The following is a 22,909-nucleotide window of genomic DNA, read 5'->3' as shown; positions in this document are numbered from 1 at the left end:
CCTTTAAAACTAATGACAATTGAGAGAAGGAAAAAGAGAGAAGAAAAGAAAAAGAAAGAAAAAAGAAATCTGAATTAGGACAGGAACAGAAACAAAAAAGGAGAGAGTTGAAGAGCAAGGTGGGAGAGAGTGGGAGAGCTAGAGAAAGAGTTAGAGAGAGAGAGTAAGAAAAAAAGAAAAAGAAGAAAAGAATTTGGAAAGAGAAGAGAAAAAAACTTTGAAAAAAAAAAAGGGCCTCCTTCAGGGTGTGTTTCTGTTGTCACAATAGACAGTGCGGGAAGCAGTGTGAAGATCTAAATCAATTAGTCTCAGCAAGCCAGCTGCTGTTTCCTGGGATTCAGGCTGATTTCTGGCTGTAAGGCCCAAGTTGAGCTCCCTGACCTCCTGCTGGGTTGGACTCTGCAAGGTTCTACTGCAGATTCCAGCTGCCCTTGCCCTGAAGATAGTTCCGGTTCCGATGAGAGTGGTGATTCCTCCAACTTACCAACTGGGGTGGTCTGCTGTGCCTTTATTGCAGAGATTTTCTTCACTTTTCCAGTGGGCTTCAATTTTCATCAAGGAGCCTCAGAGAGGCCCTCTTTGTGTTGTTCACTTTTGCTCTATCTTCTGGAGCTCAGAACAATGGCCTTTATGGCCAACCCCCTGTACCTCTGTGGTGTGGATCCAGGTGTGGACGTGGCCCAGCAGTCAGAGGTGTGGGAGGAGGGGCTGCTGGGGCCTGCTTGGCTTGGCTCCTCTGCTCCTCTGCACCCAGGGGGCCGTACTACCGGTGGCCTGTGCAGCTTGCCTCCTCTGCTCTTCTAACATTATCAAATCTTAACATAGGAATGGCTCTAGAAATATCTGGTCCAATCACCTCATTATTATTTTTTAAAATTCTTTTATTGGTACCTTTTAGGTATACAGTACGTTTATATTTATCATTGGGTGCTTATACCTGTACATGATGTATCTTAGTTCTTATTTTTTTCCCCATTACGTGTTCACCTCATTATTAATCCAAATTATTTCTACTTAGGTTGCCTAGTAGGAAATGGAGGAAGCTTTTTTTTTTTTTTTTTTTTTTTTGGTACCGGGGATCAAACTCAGGTCCTTGTGCTTGCAAGGCAGGCAACAGAACCACTGGGTTAAATCCCCGGCCCAGAAGTGGAGGAAGCTTAGAGCCTTCATCTTATTACTCACAGGATTGATTTTCAAATGACTGGGAGAAATTGATAGCACAAACATTATTCTCAATAAATAGGGGAGACTTTTTTTATTCTTTTTTTGTTATTTCAGCTATGTAGTGCAAATAAAAGGTAGTTCTATTTTGTAAAAAGTTATTGTCTTTAATTGGTATTTCCATTTGAATTTTAAATATATAAATATCATTATATACCAACAATAGGTAGCTTTTGCTTATACTATAAAATAACAGGCAATTTACAAAATGAGACTCTTGAGAGAAACGAAGTTTCTGGCAGCAATTTGTGATGGAGCATGGTACTGGTTCATGCTTTTTTTTTTTCAACACCCGAGTTAAAAGAGAAATGTGATAATAGAATAAAACTTGAGAACCATTGAATACATGTTTCTGAGCACATCCAAACCTTCTGGAAGGAGTAACTGATAGGAATTTAAAGTAACAGAGGAGATAGCAAAGTTAAAATTGAAAACTGAACTATGACTTTGTGCTAATATGCAATTTTACTTCTTTAATATTTTTAAATATATTTGTCTTCTAGTAGAGAATAGTAAAATTTGTTTTCTTGAGTTATTTTTTGCTCATTTGAATAATCATCTCTAGATTTAAATTGTACAGAATATATCAGACTATTCTCTGGTCCCTGGGGTTTGCTTCATTTGGAAACCTGGTATTTTAAACAAAACTTAAACCTTAAAACCTTAAACTTAAAATATTAAAAAAAGCTTGTTTAAAAAAGCTTTGTAATTGATGTAGGACAGAAAATATATTTAATTTACGTAGAAGGTAGCATATTCCAATTAAGACTAAATCTACCATTCATTAGTCCTGTGAGCTTTGGTGTCATTTTATTTCTCTGCAAAATTGGGATGATTGTAATATTATTATTGGGATGTCAGGAAGATTAACACCTTTAATACAAAGACTTCACCATATAACAGATACTTAATTCATTTTACACTGGAGAGCTTAGTACCTAGGGCTAGGAAGTTATCCTAGGGAACTAGGAGGGAGGGAAGGGTAGAAGCACAATTTTGTGCCTACTAACCCTCTAGATCTGGCCCCTTTGGGTTGAAAGCTAAAAGGGCAGGAGTAAGAGCTGAGTCCACTCACACACATTCCCTGAGCTTCTCTAGGAGAGAGCTTGTGTTCTAGAGCCTCAGGGGTGTGGAGTGTATTTGATACAACACTACTCAGTTTTGTTCTCTCAGCATCAGCCCAGCTGAGGCAAAGAGGAGCACTGGCCTGGGGTTCCCAAGACAAAGGGAGACACAGCTTCCGTCACCAACTACAGTGTATCATGAAGGACTCAGAGAGAAGCCCTGAGGCCCAAAGCCAGGATCTGTACAGGGTATCTGCCCATCCACAGGCCAGGGCAACACAGGGGTTTCACAAGCTAGCGAGGAAGTTTTTAATGTTTGATCTTTAAGGATAGGTGTTCCAGTGGGAACTATGGATATAATCAATCATTTTATTGCTTGAATGCACTCAAAATCAATGCAATTTAATCTCTTTAAATATTTAATATTCTCCATTAGTGAGAAGTTTCACCAGCAAACTGAGCACTGATTGCTTTTGTATCATTTCCCATAGACTTGTTATTGTTTCATGTTTAATTCTTGTCAGTACGCAATTTATTACCACTTCAAAATACATCTGCTGGCAACCCACTCAGGACTCCTCCTGGAAATCTGGGAGCTATTTCTCTTTTCCTTACTTCCAATAGACACTCTCGTAACTTCAAGAGAAAATACATCTGTTGACTATTTATAGGCTTGTTTAATATCTGTGCCCCAGCTTGATGACTTCCTGAAGCATTACAGTCTCTTACCAGTGACAAACTTGTTCCCCTAAAGGGTCATCTGAGACAGTAATCTTAACACTATTCAGATTTCTTGTTGTGTAAAATAAATTAAGTAAAATTACTGTTGAATAGATTCAATAAACATATGGCTAAAACAGTTCTCTCTGTCATTTTTCTCCCTTTCACTTAATATTTATGAAGTACCTACTTTGGGCTGAGGCAATATTGAGTTGAAGCAGATAGTCTTACCAGCTCCACTGTGAAATCATTATGGTATCACCATCCTTTCTCTAGAGCTGCATAATCACAGAGAACTTATAGGCAATCTCTGGTCTCTGTAAGAGACAATTGGTCAGGTCCTTCCACTGTACATCAAAAGGCAAACTGATGGAGGTTTCAAAAGATAAGATGGAGACAGCTTTCTCACATAGCTTGCTAGAAATGACAGCCATTGGAAATTCTAAATATTAACAACAATAAAAGCCAAAACTAAGTAAAGAGAGAAATCTGACAAAAGGCTGAATAAGCATTTCAGTGCAAAACACAATCCATCAGGGTCAATTAGGCTTTAAACAAGGAATCAAATGCCTCTTTGCCCACAATAAGGGTATTATTGATTAGGATCATCTACTCGACACCTTGAACTGCACATTCCAGCCTCCTCTATAAATATATTTAAAAGGTACACAGGAATTTAAGAACATTTTTATGAAACTAGAATTCAAAGTTATTTAGCTCCAGGATCATTAAGCCAATGGAGCAAAGCAATGATAAAAGATGAAGAAAACTTTTCAGACTTGAATTCATACCCATTGAACTTGTTACAATTTGACCACTCAACAAAATCCAAAATCAGGAGTAAACTGAATGATGAATTTATTGGAAACTAGGGAATTTTTCCCTCTGAAGTTCTGCTAGAGACCTAAAGAATATTGATGGAGCCTTTCACATTTCAGTTTTGTTTTCATCTGGTCACAAGCTGTAATGCTCACTAGGGAGATTAAATGTTGAGAGTAGCTACAGCAATGAAAAAGGATTAGCAAAACACTAGCTAACATTAATACAATCTACCACTTTTTGAGTTTTTCATATATGTTGCAGACTCTTCAGAATCTTCTTTAATTTTCACTCAACCATTTACAAATATTTAATGGGCCAGCAACAGACTTAGCCCATTGAGACCAATAAAAGAAAATAGAATCCATGGTCTCTGGGTTCAGTATGGCTACAGATGAAAGCGCACCACAAAAATCTGCTGCAACCACAAGGCAAGGTCAGGTGGCTGCCCCTGTAAAGAAGCAATAATAGGATTGAAGGAAAAAGTGTTACTGAGACTCTATGGAGTAGTCTAATAGATGGGGCAGAAGGCATGGAAAAGAAAAAGTGTAGAGAGACCTGGGTGTGGAATATTTTTACAGGGTGAGACATTTAAAAAGCTTATACTTTTGAGAATAAATTCAATATAAAAATAACACAGCACCTCCATCCTTGACACCCTTCTTCAAGATTATCTTTCCCAAAAGTGTAAGCCTCCAATTACACTAATTTTCAAGTTTTAGAAACTACATTTTCTTTTAAATGAAAGTAATTTGTCATTTTTCCTCATGAGAAAAAAGTCTTATGACAGAGACTTGGGAGGATCTTAGCTTGGAGCCTTGGAGGCAAGCACATGGGTGCCAAGAGATGCTCTCAAATACTTATTCTAAGAATGGCTTTTAATTACTTATTCTTCATACTACATGAAAAGTAAAGTAAAACAAAGGCATTTGCTTTTAGCTTGAATTATTTAGACTATTGCCCAAACTGTCCTTTGGGTGCCAAGGTGCTCTCACTGATGCAGTTATGTCATGTAACAGGACTCAGAGACTTGTCTGCATTCTATCAAACATTTCAAAGTAGCAAAATTTTTAGCATGTGTATTCCACGATTTTAATTTTAAATATTAGAAAGTTATTTAAATTTTACCTCAAACTGAAGATTTTTTTCTAAGTTGTAAAGTATGATCTCTACGTATTGCTGCATAATAAATCTCATACATATACTGTAAGTGCTATGAAGGACCTATCAATAAACTGTGCACATTTAAAGATAAAATGAAAATCTTTTATGATTCTAAACTAGTGATAAATTAGCACAATATGAGTTGACTGATTTGTAACAAAAAGCTATGTTGACTCTTGTTACCTGAGAAGAAGAATGTTACATTAGAACACTAACTCCCGGCAACTAAGCTTTTCTTTATAGAGTAATGTAACTTACACTGATGGATGAGGAAGTAGAAGCAAACAGAGGAACATGTGAACCCAAACTCCCGTTACTGTTATTTGTCTATTCGTGAAGAATAACTTCAAGTATTTCTGATCACTCACTTGTTGAATCTCATCATATTCCTCTGAAGTAGAAATAGGACAATTCTTAGAGGTGGAAAATAGATAAATCATAAATAGTCGTTGGGTATCAAGGAATATGAAACGTCTAATTTTAATCATATTTACTGCCCCATTTACATTCTTTGCCTGACTCTAAAAAGCTGTGTGTAATCTAAAATGTCCAGAAATTTAAATGAGTTTTTGATATGGATTCTCCACTTTATTATAGCAAATGGCTGAAACTAATGTGATAATATAGCAGGTGATACATGCTCTTTTCATTTCAAGCATTGCTTCTGATATACATTATGGAAAAGGCATTCATAACGTTTTCATAAAAAAGGAATCTCTATCTTATTAGAAGTGAATGAAATTACCGGATCCACAGTCAAACCGCATGACAGGAAAAATGTAGAGTGCATTAGAATATAAACTTGTTGGCAGTAACTTTATTTAAATTGTGCATTTCAATATCTCTAGATGCTAAACAATGTCTAATAGATAATAGGTGAACAAAAGTATTTTTAGAAGCAGTGTGTGAGGAAACATGCATAAAGCTTGAATTATCTTTATGGCCTTTAAAGGAATTATGGAAGTCTCTAAAGAAGCAGCTTATACCTTTCAGGAAAATTGTATTTAGTTGACTCTTCTAGACCTGTGCACAACCCTAAACATAAAAGGATGTGTTATGGTTTAGATCTGGGGTGTGCCCCCCAAACCTCATGTATATGGAAGGAGACTAGAACATGGGGGGACACCATACTCCTCAGTGGATTAGTCTACTGATGAATTCACTACTGACTTGCTGTTAAGAAGTGGGGTTTGCTTAGAGGCAGGTCACTGGTGGCCTAACTTGGAAGAAAGCATCTCCTTCCTCAGATCCTCTCTTCTCTCTCTGCTTCCTGGTTGCCATGACTGGAGCAGCTTCCCTCCACTCAGGCCCTTCCACCATGACATTTCTGCCTTGGAGCCAGGAGACTAAGGACTGAAAACATGAGTGAAAATAAACCTCTCTTCTTTTAACTGTGGGTGTTAAGTATTGTGTCCAAATGATGAGAAAGTGATCCAGAGAGCGTACAAATTCCTTTTCAAGGAGTAGGAAGGGGTAGATTTGAATTCATTGTTTTTCTTTAGTGTCACACGTGGCTTTTCTGATGGGACAAGTTGTTATGGTGGGGAACTGCCTCAAGCCTTAAAGCATGCTTAGCATCCTTGGTCTTTACCCATTAAAAGTCAGTTGCATTTCCCTCAGTGATTGTGTCCATTCAAATTATTTGCTAACATTTACAATGCCAGTGGGGGTTGGTCAGGGTGGTATCATTCTCTTGCAATCAAATGAAAGGGAAGGTCTGCACAGAGCAGGCTCTGGCCAGGGAGCACAGCCACAGTGGCTTGCCCCTGGAGAGCTCTTCCACCTTAGCTCTGCACCCTAAGGGGCACCAACCCAGAGCAAGAAGACAAAGCCAAAGCCATATTTTCTTCCTAGTTTTGAAGAACTCTAACTTTATACTCCATACTAAGACACTGTGGAAATAAAAGACCATTCAAATGAGAAAATCAAAGGCTATTTGGTTTTACTGTCTGTACTCAGGTTCTGGGCTGCCTTCTCTGGTGTTTAGGCAGACTCACAGGCAGGTAGAGGAGTAGGCCAGCTTGGTGGAACAAAGGGAAAGCTTCAGAAATGCCCTGGTGTCTGCTGGCCTGGACAAGCTGGAGGCTGCTAACTGGAAGTAAGGCGTCCGAGGTGTTTGGGTAGGGAGTGTAATTCACTTTCTCTGCTTGATCCTAAGTTGGAATTGGGAGAAAAATTAGGCATTATTAATGAAGTCTTGACCATCAGGGGACCAATTGTCATGGAACTTATTGTTTAGTTTCTTAGATTGCCACTAGAGAATACAATCTTGCCTCCTGCAAGTCTGATTTACAGCAGCCTGGCTCCCTGTGTTGTTTGTGGTGGATAAAGAGCTGGCTTCCTGGGCGGCTGTTGCAGCCTGTAGATCAGAGATCTAAACTTATATGTGATCTGGCCATTGTCCATTTGTATAATCAGAGAAGCAGCAATTTCCCAAAGGGGAAAACACTGGTCAAAGTGACAGATGAAGTAAGGTAATGATTGCAATGAATGATGGAAGAATTTTATGTCTTTTTTTCAGGCTTACTTGTTAGGGTACATGCAAGTAAACATTAGGATTATGTAATACACACTTACACAGTCTTTGAGATTCACCCACTTTGATTTTTATTTTGCTCATTGTTTTTTCTTTTCAATTTCATTGGTGCCAAAAGTCACATTTAAATGTAGCAATCTCCTCTCTATAATTTCAATTTAAATTACTTCTATAGTTTAATGTAGCCTTTTACAAATTCATCTTATTGGCTGTTACGGTGGTTACAATGCTGTTTGCCACAGCTTTCCTAGAAATAGCAGAAATACTAGGCATATACTGTATAATGGCTCTATCATTTAATTAATAAATTACTCTAAAAGTATATTCATAGAGTGCTTAATTTACAAATCTACAAAGTTCTTTTCTACTCCATCTCTCTTTTAATCTTATGAATAACTATTACTTATTTGCATTATTGCTATATTATAATTTTATTTTTTCCCGAAAACTGTTTGAGGACGAATTTAAGATCTCATCATCTGCATTTAGCGCAGAATGTCCTGACTGAACACATATGTTGGATACAAAAGGCGAGATTGCATTTTCTAATCTTCTAATCCTTAGCACTTGGAACACAGGAAATAAATGCTCAGTAAATGTTTGATGTTTAGTCAAGAATTGAATGTTTGTTCAACACCAAAACCTTATGTGCGAAGATGTGGTAGGTGATAATTCTATGTCCCAGCCATGTTTCTGGTCATAGGGACTGAGCTGTGAGCAAAATCATGCTGTTAGGGTGTGTTTGCATCATCCCATGTCTACTAGGCACATGTCTATAGTAGCATTTATTCCAGACCATACAGATTTTTGAAAACTTACCATCGTATAGCACTTCGTTCTAGCACAGATTTAGATCATATCCTTACTTTTTGAGACTGCATTGGTAGACTTTTGAACTATCAAAGGCTAAACAGTTCCTTTCATATTGTGTAAGCATCTGTGTTTTCCTGTATAAATATGTATTTAAACCATGATTACATCAAATAAATTTTGGGCACAAGTTTTTAAGGCCTCATGTGAAAGATGCAGCTGCTGTAAATTGTACTGTGGCTTTATTGTGAATCTTCAAACAATGTATGTCAAGAACTTCCCAAAAGTGGTATATGACATCTGGGTGACCATCTTTTCTTGCTGTGAATGGGGTCAAGGTGGCATTCACCACCAGAAGAGCAAAGAGGGCATCTTCATGCATGCACTAAATTCAACATATATTTCAACATAGGCAATGTATAGAGTATTTCAAAACTACTGCCAGTTTTATTAAATTGCAAATTCCAGATACTTGGAAAGTAAACATAAGACTACTATATAAACCATGAATCATGAAGTAGTCACAAGGGCAATCAGAAAACATTTTGAAATTAATTTAAAAAAGGCTCAAAGTTTCATACCACAATGTTCTCAATCAATTACCTCAACTTTCACTAAATGAGAAAAGGTAGAGCAAATTAAACCATATAGGAGAAAAGTCATGAAGATGAAAGTGGAAAGCCCTAAAAATAGCAAATAGATCAGCAGCAGAGTATTTATTTGAATGAGTAAAACTGACAAACTTCTAGTTCAATTGATCAAGGTGGGGTGAGGTAGTTCAGAAATTAACACCAGGACTGAAAAGGAAGACTTTACTACAGACCTAGAAAGATTAGATGGATAAAAGGAATATTATAAATCACTTTATGCAAATAAGATTAAAAATTAGGTAAAATGGACTATTTCTTGAGAGCTATAAAATAATAATGCACACTAAAGCAAACATAGACTGAATATCTTTAAAACTAATGAAAAAATTTGAATTTATAGGTTTTTTTCCCATTAAGTTTATTGGTACATTTTAGGTATAAAATACAGTTACATTCATCACTGGGATCTTCTACCATTACATGAGTTTCTTGGCTCTTATTTTTTTCCCCTTCCCCTGCCCTCCCTTCACCCCCTCCACCCTTCCCTATTTGCAAAGACTTTGTTTCCATTTTTTCCTTTTTTCATATTTTTTTCTTTTCCCTTCTTTCCTTTCCCCTATCCCTCCCACTTCCCCTGCACCTTCAGACCTTTTCTTCCTATTACATAATATCAATTATACATTTTTAAAATTACAATATCAAGATCTAGGAGACATTACCACAGATTTTACAGAATTTAAAAGGATATAGAAAGCACATTACAAAAATGTTTTGAAATAAATTTGACAACTTCTCAGAACTACCTTGGAAGACAAATTAATGAAACTAACTCTGGAGGAAATATAAAATTTGAATAGCACCTGTTAAAAAAAGTATATTCCTAGCTTGAAAACTAACCTATATGACAACAGCAGGCTCACAAACATTTTAACTGATAAATTATATCAAATAATTAAAGCAGAAAAAAGAAGGAACACTTCCCCTCTCATTTTAGGAACTTAACATTGTGCTAATCCTTAAACTGGATAAAGATAATAGAAGAAAAAAGTATGAACATAGATAGAAATTTGTTTAACAAAACAAACTATTAGAAGTCAGATCTGGCAGAAAGTATGTAGAAGGTGGTTTTATTATAGGGATGGCAGTGTTGGTTCAGCATTGGAAGATCCACCCCCAAAAGTCATCATGTTAACAGAGGAACGGAAAAAGCCATATGATCCTGTCACTAGTTGGAGAAAGAGTATTGGACCAAATTCTACAGCTGTTCATGGTAAAAGCTATCAGGAGACTAGAAGTAGAACAGAACCTTCTCAACAGATCAAAGACATGTACTCCATACTTCCAACAAAAACTCTTTCTATGAATGGAGATGATACAATGCTTTCTCCCTAAAGTGGGGAACAAGGGCATATATGCCTACTCTTCATCTGTCCATTAAACTTTGAAACATAGGCCTAAACCAAAATAGTCTGGCAATAAAATGACACAATTAGGATAGGATTGGCAATGTAGAAGTAAAATCTTCATATGTAGGTGAAATGATCATCTACAGAGAAAATACTAAGAAATCTCTAGGAGCCCCTAGAACTTGTATTTGAATTTAGCAGGATTAGAAAACACAAGGCATATAAATAATTCAGGTGTATGTATACTTGCTATAAATGAAGAATTGGATATTGAAATTTAAAAGTTATGTAGGAGTACAAAGAACCTAGAAAAGTAAAGAGAAAAAAAACAGTGCTGGAAGACGTTTTGTATCTAATTTTAAGATTTCCTCTAAAGCTACAGTAATCAAGGTAGCGTTGCTATGAGGAAAGACATATAGACCATGGGAATAAAACAGAGAATCTAGAAATAGAACCACACATACATGGTCCACTGAGTTTTGGAAAATTATTTAACATTAACATTTTATAGAATATGAACTCAATTCAAGAGCTGAGGAAAAGATAGTGTTTTCAGCAAGTGGCACTAGAACACCTGGTATCTGTATATAAAAAATTAACCTCAACTCTTTATTTCCATACATAAAAATAACTTGAAAGGATCTATGAACCTAAATATGAAAGCCTAAAGGTATAAAACCTTTTTTTTTTTTTTTTTTTGGTACCAGGGATCGAACTCAGGTCCTTGTGCTTACACAACAGGTGGCAAAACCACTGAGCTAAATCCCGGGCCCTAAAAGTATAAAACTTTAAGAAGAAATTATAAGGGAAAATGTTTATGAATTCAGGGTAGGCAAGAACTACCTAGGATACAAAAAACATGATGTATAAAAGGGAGAAATTGATAAATGAGATTCCATCACAATTTAGAACTTTAAATGACATGATTAAAATGAAAAGTAGTCCTTAAACAGACCATATTTACAATGTATATAACCTATGATCAGAATATATAAGGAACTCTTACAGCTCATTAATAGACAGCCCAATTAAAAAGTAGACACTAGAAGATGAAAAATAGTACAGCAAAAGGAAAGTTGTGCAACACTAAAATCAAAAAAATACTAATCAGTACAATAACAAGGTTGAGTTATACACTCATTATTGAGATGAAGTTAAAAGTTTTAAAAGCCTTGTCATGACTTTTTCTTTTTGTTGGATTTGCCCCCTTTGTGTTTAATTTGTCACACCCAATGGATTCATTCTGCTGGGCTTCCTGGGGTTGTGATCCTCATTGTCTTTTCCTAGGATATTGTCTAAAATTTTCTGGAGTGTTGGTTTGGTATTCATGAAGTTCCTAAGGTGTTCTTTATCATGAAAGTATCTTATTTCTCCATCAATTTTAAAAGATAGTTTTGCAGGGTACATCAATCTGGGTTGGAGGTTGTTTTCCCTTAGGGCTTGAAATATGTCACTCCAAGCTCTTCTTGCCTTGAGGGTTTGCATGGAGAAGTCTGCTGTGATTCTGATGGGCATTCCTTTGTATGTGATTTGTTTCTTTTCTTTCACTGCTTGTAGAATTTTGTTCTTCTGCTGGGTTTCTGGAATCCTAACTATTATAAGCCTATGTGTAGCCTTTTTTTGATCAAGGCTAGTTGGAGCCCTATATGCCTCACTTATCTGTATGTCAGGTTCTTTTCCTCTGCTTGGGAAGTTTTCTGCCATTACTTCTGTGAACAGTATTTTTTATGTCATCTGCACTCTGTGTTGTTTCTTCGTTGAATCCAATCAGTCTTATGTTATCCTGCTTTGCATCAACTAGCAGCTGCTGGATTGATTCCTTGTGGTCCCTTACAATTTTAAAGCAATTTTTCTTTTCCTGGTCACTGATTGCAATCTTATCTTCTATATCTGAAATTTGTCCTCACATTGGTTCATTCTTGCTGTGTGGACTTTTAAATGGAGTTTAATCTCCTGGAAATGTGTTTGGTTCTGTTTTATGGATTTCATTTGTTTTCTATGTTGGGATTCCGTCATGTTCCTCAGATCCTCTATTTTTTTATCTGTGTCCTCTCTAGATTTATTAATCATGTCTTGCACTGTGGGCACAATCTCTACTGTTACCTGAGAAATTATTTCTGATTTTATTTTTTCTAGATCCTCTTTTGTTGCCAGTTCAGGAATTCCAGGTAGTTGAGTATCAGATTTTTCCATCGCGTTTCCCTTTGGGGTTGCTATAGGTGATCTAGAAGTCTGTTTTTGAGGCTTGTTTACATGTCTTCTCATTTCTTTGGGGGGGAGGCTGCTGGTGCTCACGTGGCTCACCTCCTCTGCCCTAGGAGTGGTGGAATGGCACCTGGGAAGCCTCCTCCTGGGTGCTGGGATTGGCTCACCTCCTCTGCCCTGGGAGCAGTGGAATGACTGCTGAGGAGCCTCCTCCTGGGCCAATATCTATAATTCTTGATGTTCCATGACTTGTAGATGTGTCACTCTAATCTCTGCTCTGAGGTCACATGTCCTTTTCCAGTAGGCCACTGTTTCTTCACATAGTTGACTTCTCTCTGTGTCTGTGTCTATATTTCCCACTTTGAGGACACTTTCCTCCTGTATGAACTCATCTTAGCTAGTTGCATCTTTAACAACCTTATTTCAAAATTTTGAGGTATTAGGGGCTATTACTTAAATATATTTTAAACAAAATAACCCATCACAACATAAAGTAATTAACTACAAGTAAATAAATCATACACTTGTGCAGAAGAGCTATAGTTTTACAACTTCTGGAAGAAAACAGGGGAAAGTTTTTTGATTTTGAGTTAGGCAAAAATTTCTTAGATAATGATACAAAATGTGTAATCAATCAAATAAATTTTTGATGAAACTGAATTTAATCAAATTAAAAACTTTTAGCCTTTGAATGTTCAAAGATTAAAGTTAAGAAAATACACTGTTAAGCAGATATAAAGGCAAGCCACACATTACAAGTAAATATTTGCAAAACATATAACTAGAAAAGGCTTCTAAAATACATAAAAAAGAATATATTTCAGTAATAAGAAGACAAACAATGGAATTTTAAAATAGGCAAAAGGTTTGATGGACATTTCATCAAAGGAGTTCTATTAATGCAAATCTGATCATGAAAATATCCTTACTAACATTAGCTACTGGGGAAATGTAAATTAAATTAATATCAGATATGCTTACAGAAGTCCTTGCATGGCTAAATTTAAAAGAGGTGGCAATGCTAAGTTTAGAAAGGATATGGAAGAACTAGAACTCTCATACATTGCTGATTGGAATGCAAAATACAACCATTTTGAAAAACATTTTTAAAGTTTTTTACAATGTAAAACACCATTCAATCCAGTAAGCCACTTTTAGTTATTTATTCCAGATAAATGAAAACTACACATTTCCCCAAAGACTTGTAAATGAGCATTCATAGCAATTTTTAAAATAATAGTGAAAACTGAAAACAAAATAAGTGCCTGTTAAATAGTAAATGAATAAGCAAATTTTGGTATGTTTACACAATGGAATACTGTTCAGTAATATAAATTGATTTATTGATACCACAAGGAACATGGATGAATCTCAAATTCATTTTGGAAAATGAAATATAGCAGATATAAAAATGTTACATGTTTCATGATGCCATTTATATGAAATTATAGAAAAATAAAAATGATAGTGTAAATCTATATTTTCTAGAAGTTGTAAATAGGAAAATTATTATTAATGGAAAGGGCATAAGGAATATTTTGAGGTCTTGGATGATGAGAATATTTATATATCAACTATGGTGGTGATTACACAATAGTATATATTTGTCAAAATTCATCAAACTGTACATTTAAATTGGTGAATTTTATTTATGTAAATTGTATATGAATAAAGGTAATTTAAAAGTACATTCTATTAAAAGATGTATATAGTCTTCAATAAATAGATATTGACTTTAGGTTGGCTAAAATGCAGTAAAAAATAGATCCTTAAATGTCTAATGTTTCTGCCAACCAAAGGTTGTATAGTGCCTTTTGTTGGACAGCTTTCTTCATGCAATAATTCATTGATTCAGACACTTCCTATAACTTTGAGGAGGACAGGAGCAGTGAGAAGTGCAAAAAGAATTTTATGGGTTATGATTAGACTGCATTATATCACTTGAGCATATATTTCAGGGGATAGAATTTAGTCATTTGATGACATTAACTATAAAACCTATTTGTGTGGCCAGGAGGAAAATGATATGAATTTTGGTGAGCAACTAATGGTGTCCACTTGAAAAATCATCTAACATCCATTTATACTTCTTACTTCACATGTACAGAAGATGCACTCTCCTATCTTAAAGAAATAAATCTCATACAATTACTGTCCTGAACTAAAATATTAGGATTTCTGAATGGATGTCAGCTCCTGAGGTGGTTTTCCATGGTCTGGTACCTATGTACTCAAAATGAGTCACCTACCACCATGCACATGCACTCTGAATGGTGGAGCAAGGACAAGATATCTGAGTCCTGTGTGGTAAAATAATGAGTGGGAACACAGAGCAGCCCATGGTTCATAGCAGTTGTAGAATTCTCCTAGGTATGCTTATGATTGTTCTTTCTTCTGAGGGTAGAAAAAGTTCCTTAGCTACTTTCCAGGTCTGTTCTCTGGGACAAATTCTCTTGTGTAATTTGCCTCCTAGTTGCATTGCCTGATCAGGGCTTCCTTATCCATTGTCTTTCTTAGTTGTGTTTGAAGAAGATATTAACTAAATATTAGACTTGTTAACTTAGTGAGCTAGTGAGACCCTGTCTTGAAAAATAACAAAATAAAAAGAGCTGGAGATATAGTTCAGTGTGAAGTCCCTGGGTTCAGTCCCCAGAAAAAGAGAGAGAAGAAGAGGGAGAGGAAGAGGGAGAGGGAGAGAGAGAGAGTTGTGTAGACGAAAGGACAGTTTTTTTTTCTTCTTTTACTCTTCTACGTTTTCCAGCTGGTGCCTTGAAAATTACATCACAAAAGACAGATTGATAAGAGAAAACAAAGTTTATCAGCACTTGCAAGCCACACATTTGTAGGAGAAATTTGGTGAAGAATTAACTCAAAGAGGTGATTAGAACTTGAGTGTATACAGCATCTTAACAAAGAATAATACCTTAGTAGAGAAGTGACAGGAGAAAGGAAAAGACTTTAGGCTTCTAAGAGCAGTGAAGTACAGGAAGGTGAATATGATGAGTGTAGGGGGAGTGGGGACTAATGAAATGACTGAACTTTATGTTGTCCAGCTTGGCAACAACTTCCCATCTTCCTCATGGCCGTAAAGCTTCCACAGGAGAGAGGGGATTTATGGTAGTCCTCATTTCTTAGGCTTTTCTGCTTTTATTCAGGTAAGAGACACACAAAGAAGGCTTTTATTTCTGCATCTGTTGAATCTTAAATGCCTTCTGTCCTAAACAATCCTTCTGCCAAAGTAGCATGTTTTGGAGTAGCATATTTTGGTCTCCTACATACTAATTGACTTTGTAATTTGTTAAACTAAATGCACAGTTCAACATTAATGTTAATTAGAAAAATAAGAATATAATATATATCTTCCAAATCATAGAAAAAAAGTTGGAATTGTGTAGATTGCACCAAGGCAATTAAAAGCAGGGAGGAAAGACAGAAGGCATTCATGTTAAATAAAAGACACAAACTAAAATAATAGAAAAAACAAGAATATGTTTTTATGGAAGATAACATAAAGGATAAAGTTTACTAATTTTTAAAGGACATTCTTACATTGGATAAGTTGGAAAAGATTCAGCAATATACTTTTTACCAGAAAATCACATAAAACATAATTACTCAGAAAAGATATAAGTAAAAGAATGACAAACAGTATATACTTATTGCAACACCATCTGTACTAGTCTATAATTAGAAACCAGTGACTATCCATTGAGAAACAGAGAAATAAATATAATTATTGCATTTGATGTGAATAAACAATGCAATTATATTAATGTGTATAGATCTTTAAAACATATGTAAATAAAATAAAAGAATGTGTACAATGTGGTACCAACTATTTAGAAAAACTGAAGATATACATAATGTGAATATATATAAATATAGTAAGAAGTTTTAAGTACATACATGAAAACAGTACAAACCCTAAAATAATGATAATCTAAAGGTAGGGAGAAGAAAGGGGTAGGTTGAGATTTGGAGCGAGAGCTAGTTAACATCTATTTTAATATAGTTCTGTATAGCTAAAAAATCATTATAATTAAATGTGATATATTAGATTTTTGCCCAAACACTAAATTGCCCAATAATATTATAAATTTTTCTCCTCCAAAATTTCCTAGTTAATCTTACTGTCGCAATCATGAGTAAATGTTTATTCCACTAAGAATTTAATGGATTTTTCCTTCTCATATGACATTTGACTCCAAAAATCTCATTTTATGTTTTATTTCATACCATAAAAGAAGGGATGAGGATGGAGAATCTGGGTAAAAGTTTGCATTTGAATCCCTTGCTCACTAGGATAGAGAAGCCCTATGGAAAATTTGAAGATAAATTTATTAGCTGGAGGCACAGAGAAGTAGGTTTACAAGAGAAAGATGATATCAGGTGAGAAGTCAAGGAAGCATATAAAGACAGAAATTCTCAAAAGGAGATCATTTATTATTGTTCTTGTTAAGCAAAATTACCGAGTGGGCGAGCTGTTGATTCACATTCATGTAACAGATCAGAGCAATGCAATGGCTAAATATCCAAGGCTTCTGGTATTTGAAATTTGACTATTAGACTGTAATTCTTTAAAACTATCAGACCTTTTAGGTGCTTCCTAGTATCTAAAGGTTTGAATATAGAAAGGTCCTTGTCTAAAAATAGCTTTTCAAGAATTTCTAGAAATTTTCTGTAAAAGTAACTTTTATTACAGAATTTTTTTGACTACTATCAGAGAAGAGCTCATCTTGTCTCCTTTTATTATGTATGAAGCATTTGATGAATTAGTATTTAAACATTTTAATGAAAGATAAATAACATGCTCATATGCATTATTCAGATCTTCTTTGCATTTTGTTTCAGTTTGTAAAACTGATATTTATACAAACACTGAAACACAGTCTGGCTTGAAAGGCACATTTTTCCAGAACTGGCTGTCAGCCCAACCCAGAATGTGGTGAGGCTTCTCCCAGCTGTGTCATTAACTACATGTGGAGGAGAGAGGCTTGAGACAGGGTAATTGGAGTGTCAGGGCCTTGCTGGTTGAAATAGATTGAATACTAAAATAAATGTGAAAGCAATAATAAAAATCAAGATGGTAGGATTTCAGTCAACAAACATTTTCAGAATTAACATCGGAAAACAATTATTTTTATTACATACAAATCTGCTTCATAAATACACTTAAGTGTTTAATTTAAAAATCTGAATACAAATAGTGTGTGTTTAAAAATAGTTCACCCAAACAGTACAAACTTGAAATGGGAAAAAGTAAATTCTTTAATAATTCTAAATCAGTTTGAATACTGACATAGAAGCTAATCCCTACTGTTAGCCCAACCTTTACCTTAACTCTATAAAATAATATTTACTCTTTTTTTGTGTGTGGTACTGTGGATTGAACACAAGGTCAAATACTCTCAGCCATATTTGCAAATTCTTATGTTTCCTTATGTGTTTGTTTACTTTCCTGTTTCTGCTCAGAAGTGAAGAAATGGCTCCATTTAATAAGACCCTTAAATTTTTTTATTATATATATTTACTCCATCAAAAGAATTCCAAAATAGTACTATAACCTGTAATACATTTGTTTGTTTGTTTGTTTATTTATTGGTACTGGGGATTGAACTCGAGTCTTTCCACTTGTGAGGCAGGCAGTGGAACCACTGAGCTAAATCCCCGGTCCGTATTCCCTATAATATGTGACAATTATAAAATTTTGGGCATTATTACAAAATATTGCAACCAAACTTGTGGTTAAACACATATTTGTTGGAAGGAGCTTTGACACTGAGTTATAAAGGGAAGATATTTGGGGAAAGTTGAGACTTTCAATAATTCTCCAAGAATTGTTGTATTTTTAAATTAGTTTTATTGGTACATTTTAGCTATAAAATATAATGACATTTATCATTGGAAATCTGCATCTTTACGTAATCTCTCTTGGTTCTTATTTTTTCCCAATTCCCCTGATCTCCCTTCAACCCGTCCATCCCTCCCTATTTAGAAGACTATGCCTCCATTTTTTCATTTTCTCATATTAATTCCATTCCCTTCCTTCCTTTCTGCTACCTCTCCCATTTCCCCTTCCCCTTTGCCCCTTTTCTTCCTATTTCACATTATCTATTATACCTTTTAGCCTTATTTACACTTTCAGTTTTTCACACCAGAGAAACTGTTCAGTATTAACACATGTGTGTCCTATTTATTTCACTTAAGAGAATCGAATGTCTCTGATTTCTCATTTTTTATGGCTGAGTAGTACTCCATTTTATAAAAAAACACATTTTCTTTATCCAGTCTCCAGTTGATGGGCAACTGGGCTGCTTACAAGTTGTAGCTATTACAAATTGTGCTGCTATGAACATGGGTACACATATATCATTGTGGTATGATTGTTTTAATTCTTTTGGGAAGATACCCAATAGGGAAATAGCTGGGTCAAATGGGACTTCCAGTCCTAGTTCTTTGAGGTATCTCCATACTGATTTCCACAGTGGTTGCACCAGTCTACACTCCCACCAGTAGTGGAGCAGTGTTGCTCTAATCCCACAGCCCCTCCAGCATTTGCTATTGGTTGATTTCATGATAGTAACCATTCTTTCTGGAGTGAGATAGAATCTCAACATTGTTTTCATTTGCACCTCTCAAAAGACCAGTGAAGTAGAACACTTTTTCATAGGTTTATTTGCTGTTTCTACTTCTTTGTGTGAGAAATGCCTGTTCATTTCAGATGCCCATTTTTGGACTGGGTCTTTAAATTTGGGAGGTCTGATTATTTTAAGTTCTTTATAGGTTCTAGAGAGTGGACCTTTGTCTGAGGAACAGCAGGTGAAGATTTTTTCCCACACTGTTGGTGGTTTTTCTTGCTGAGCAGAAGCTTTTTTATTTTTTTAACCAGGGATCGAACTTGGGTCCTTGCACTTGTGCAGCAGGCAGCAAAATCACTAAGCTAAATCCCAGGCTCCAGAAGCTTTTTAATGAGCAGAGATCCCACTTGTTGATTGTTTGTGCTAGTTCATGGGCAACTGAGGTTTTGTTCATAAAATCTTTTCCTACACCAAAGTCTTCAAGAGTTCTACCCAACCTCTGTTCCAGCCGGTTCAGTGTTTCTGTTTTAATATTTAGATCTTTAATCCATTTCGATTTTAGTTTAGTGCATAGCAAGAGATATAGCTCTAAAAAAAAAGAGATATAGGTCTAGTTTTAATCTTTGGCAAGTTCAAACCCAGTTTTTCCAGCACCATTTATTAAAAAGGCTGTCTTTCCTCCAGTGAGGGTGTTTGGCTCCTTTGTCGAAGATGAGGTAGCTGAGTGTGTCTGGGGTTGTTTCTACATCTTCTACTCTGTTCCACTGGTCCTCAGGTCTGTTTCTTTGTCAGTACCATGCTGTTTTTTTTTTATCATAGTAGCTTTATAGTATAGTTTCAAGTTGAGAATTGTGATACCCCCTATCATGTCTCTGTTACCTAGAATTGCTTTTGCTATTCTGGGTCTCTTCTTGTTGCAAATGAATTTTTGGATTGTTTTCTTCAAGTCTGTGAAGTATGCTGCTGGGATTTCAATTGGAATTGTATTGAATCTATATAGCAGTTTTGGAAGTATACCATTTTCGCTATGTTTATTCTTCCTACCCAGGAACAAGGGATGTCTTTCCATTTTCTGATATAATCAGTCTCTCTTTTCAGAGTGCTATAGTTTTCACAGAAGAGGCCTTTGATTTCTTCCGTTAGGTTGATTACTAGGTATTTCAGTTTTTTGGATGCTATTGTGAAAGCAATTGTTTGCCCTATTTCTGTCTCAGTCAGTCTGTTGTTCGTGTAGAGGAAAGCTATTGATTTTTGTGTGTTGACCTTGTAGCCAGATATGGTACTGAATTTGGTTATTAAGTCTAGAAGACTTTTGGTGGAGTTCTTGGGATCTTCTACATACAGTATCATGTCATCTGCAAATAATGACAATTTGAATTCTTCATTTCCTATCTTAATTTATTTATTTCTTTCTCTTGTCCAATTGCTAAGGGTATTTTTTCCAAGCATATATTGAACAGGAGTGGTGATAGTGGACATCCTTGTCTTATTCCTGTTTTTTGTATGAAGGATTTCAGTTTTGACCATTTATTATGATATTTGCTGTTGGTTTTCTCACAGATGGCTTTTATCAGATTGAGGTACAGGCAGTCTATTCCCATTTTTTTGTAGGGCTTTTATCATAAATGTTTGTTGCATTTTGTCAAATGCTTTTTCTGCATCTATTGAGATGATCATACAGTTTTGTCCTTGGCTCTATTGATACAGTGTATTACATTGATTGATTTGTGTATGTTGAACCATCCCTGCATCCCTAGGATGAATCCCACTTGATCAGGGTGTATGATCTTCTTGATGATCTTTTGCATTCTAATTTCCTGTATCTTATTAAGGATTTTTGCACCTATGTTCATTAGTGAGATTAGCTGATAGTTCTTTTTTGCTTGGGTCTTTCTCTGCTTTTGGGATCAAGGTGATGCTTGATTCCCTGAATGAATTTGGGAATATTGCTTCCCTTTCAATTTCACTGAAGAGTTTAAACAGCAGTGGCAGCAGTTCCTCTCTAAATATCTTGTAGAATTCAGCAGTGAAGCCATCAGGACCTGGGCTTTTCTTAGCTGGTAAGTTTTTAATTATGTTTTCAATTTCATTGGTTGATATTTAGTTATTTAGAATTTTTAGGTCTTCTTCATTGAACTTTGATAATTCATATGTATCTAGGAATCCGTCCATTTCTTCTGTGTTTTGCATCTTATTGGCCTATAGGTTCTGGAAGTAGCTTTTGATGATCTTCTGGATTTCTGCTAGGTCCATTGTAATTTTACCCTTTTAATTCCTAATTTCAGGGATTTGGGCCTTTTCTTTCCTTTTTCTGATTAGGTTGGCTAAGGTTTTGTCAATTTTGTTTCTTCAAAGAACCAACTCTTGGCTTCATTGATTTTTTGTATCATTCTCCTAATCTCCCTTGCACTGAGTTTTGCTCTGATCTTTATAGTTTTCTCCCTTGTATGAGCTTTGGGTTTGTTCTGCTCTTCTTTTTCTAGAAGCTTGAGGTTCAGCATCAGGTTGTTTAATTGGGCTCACTCTGTTTTCCTAATATGTGTATTCACTGCTATGAATTTCCCTTGTAAGACTGCTTTCACTGTGTCCCATAGATTCCAATATGTTGTATTGTCATTGTCATGTAATTGAAGGAACTGTCCGATTTCTTCCTTAATTTTCTCTGTGACCCATTTGTTATTCAGAAGTGTGTTGTTCAATTTCCATGTGTTTATGAAATTTTTGTGATTTCTTTTGCTATGGATCTCCAATTTCATCACACTATGGTCTGATAATATACAGGGGATAACTTCAATTCCTTTGCATTTACTTAAACATGTTCTATGTGTGAGTATGTGGTCTATTTTTGAGAATGACCCATGTGCAGCTGAGAAGAATGTGTATTCTGATTTTGTGGGGTGGAAGACTCTGTAAACATCTGTTAAGTTCATTTGTTCAAGATTTCAATTGAGTTCCAGTATTTCATTACTTATTTTTTATCTAGTTGATCTATCTATTTGTGACAGTGGAGTATTGAGGTCCCCCACTACTATTGTATTAGTACATATATGACTTTTCATGTCCGTTAGTATTTGTTTTGTATAGTTGGGCACAGTAGTGTTTGGTGCATAGATATTTATGATTGTCATCTCTTCCTCTTGGATTGTTCCCTTTACAAGGATGTAGTGTCCTTCTTTGTCTCTCTTAATTGGTGTTGGTTTGAAATCCACTTGCTCTGCAAAGAGGATAGCTACTCCTGCTTTTTGGGGGGTTCTTGTTACATGGAGTATTGTTTTCTACCCTTTACTTTCAGTCTACAAGTTTTTTTTTGAATTAAGTGTGTTTCTCATATGCAGCATATTGTTGGATGTTGCTTCTTTTTTTGTTGTTGTTACGGGGGATCGAACTCAGGTCCTTGCGCTTGCGCAGCAGGTGGCAAAGCCACTGAGTTAAATCCCTGGCCCCTGGATGTTGCGTCTTGATCCATTCTTCCAGTCTATTTCGTTTGAGTGGTGAATTGAGCCCATTAACATTGATGGTTATAACTGATACATATTGACTTATTATTGTCATGACTTTTTCTTTTTGTTGGATTCTCCCCCTTTACATTTAATTTCTTCCCATGCCCAATAGATTCATTCTGCTGTGCTTCCTGGGGTTTTGATCCTCATCATCTGTTCCTAGGATATTATCTAAAATCTTTTGGAGTGCAGCTTTCATATTCATGAAGTTCCTAAGGTGCTCTTTGTCATGAAAATATCTTATTTATCCATCAATTTTGAAAGATAGTTTTGCAGAGTACATCAATCTGTGTTGG

General features: G+C 35.6%; 1 pseudogene; it reads left to right on the top strand.

Moving 5' to 3' along the window:
- The first annotated feature begins 621 nt into the window (after positions 1-621).
- LOC101725206 (torsin-1A-interacting protein 1 pseudogene) overlaps positions 622-22,909 on the top strand; it is a 124,300-nt pseudogene continuing 102,012 nt past the window's right edge.

The sequence above is a fragment of the Heterocephalus glaber genome, unplaced genomic scaffold (assembly GCF_053883595.1).
Source record: "Heterocephalus glaber isolate CG9 unplaced genomic scaffold, H.glaber_assembly_v1.0 deba00000281, whole genome shotgun sequence".
NCBI classification, from domain to species: domain Eukaryota; kingdom Metazoa; phylum Chordata; class Mammalia; order Rodentia; family Bathyergidae; genus Heterocephalus; species Heterocephalus glaber.
Note: the sequence above shows the minus strand (reverse complement) of the source record. Positions and strands in the feature narration are given on the sequence as shown.